The sequence below is a fragment of the Macrobrachium rosenbergii genome, chromosome 23, assembly GCF_040412425.1.
Source record: "Macrobrachium rosenbergii isolate ZJJX-2024 chromosome 23, ASM4041242v1, whole genome shotgun sequence".
In the NCBI taxonomy this organism is placed as follows: domain Eukaryota; kingdom Metazoa; phylum Arthropoda; class Malacostraca; order Decapoda; family Palaemonidae; genus Macrobrachium; species Macrobrachium rosenbergii.
This window is the reverse complement of record NC_089763.1, coordinates 6,564,742-6,565,827: the sequence shown is the minus strand read 5'-3', so window position 1 is coordinate 6,565,827 and position 1,086 is coordinate 6,564,742. Positions and strand designations below refer to the sequence as shown.

The 1,086-nt window shown below is 36.0% G+C and overlaps 1 pseudogene; it reads right to left on the bottom strand.

Moving 5' to 3' along the window:
* Nucleotides 1-532: 532 nt before the first annotated feature.
* On the bottom strand, nt 533-1,086 carry LOC136850982 (NADH-ubiquinone oxidoreductase chain 5-like; annotated as a pseudogene).

Sequence of the window (1,086 nt, the reverse complement as noted above, 5' to 3'; positions counted from 1 at the left end):
TTAAATAATTAACAACAATCCTACTAATCAAAATAGTAAAATCACTAAGTTTTAATTCTATTTTCTTGAATAGCCTGAAGGTAACCAGAAGATTTTATTAAAGTTCTATAAATACATTGACCACCATAATATTCAGACCAACCCCCATCCCCCACTTGAGAATAAATAGAGCCACCTCTTAAAACTTTTCGTCTGGCCAATGGTAGACAACAAGGGCATAAATCACATAGACCCAGAAAATACAACTGCAGGATATAATCTTAAAGAATTAAACTTGTAATTTTCTACTATCAAACTTAACACATACCCTACAAACCCACCGATCAGCCTAACAGCCAAAGCAAGCAATTTTACAAGCAGAGTCGAACAAATCATTGTAGGAGATGGAAAAATAAGCCAAGAAACAGTCGTCCCAACCACTACAGCTCCCACTCTCAATCCAAGCATAGGCCAAGTCATTAAAATCACTCACTGAAAAAATAGAGCTTAAGTTATAATCACCATTAAGCTTGTAATACACCAAGCAAAATCTTTAACAGACAGTAAGACCAGTGGCTAAAGCTAACAACCCAAAACAAACCTCATTTAAAGGGTTAAAGAAAGCCACCTCTAAAATCAAACCTTTAGAATAAAAGCCGGCTAAAAAGGGGAACCCACAAAGAGCTAAATTAGCTAAGCTAATGGGCATCACCCTAATAGGTATAAAATTAACTAACCCCCCTATCATACGAATATCTTGATAATCCCCAACTCTGTGGATGATAGACCCAGCATATATAAACAAAAGAGCCTTAAACAGAGCATGAGTCAATAAATGAAAGAAAGCCAAAGTGGCCCACCCTAGTCTTAAAATAGTAATTATAACACCCAGTTGCTTTAAAGTAGAAAGAGCAATAATTTTTTTTAAATCAGTCTGAAAATTAGCCCCCAACCCAGCCATAAATATAGTTAAACATCCCAACAATAACAGTAAGGTCCTAGCAAAAGAAGATATTAATTTCGGTTGAATCGGATTAAAAGATAAACCCCTGCAGTAACTAGAATAGAAGAATGAACCAGAGCAGAAACAGGGGTAGGAGCTGCCAT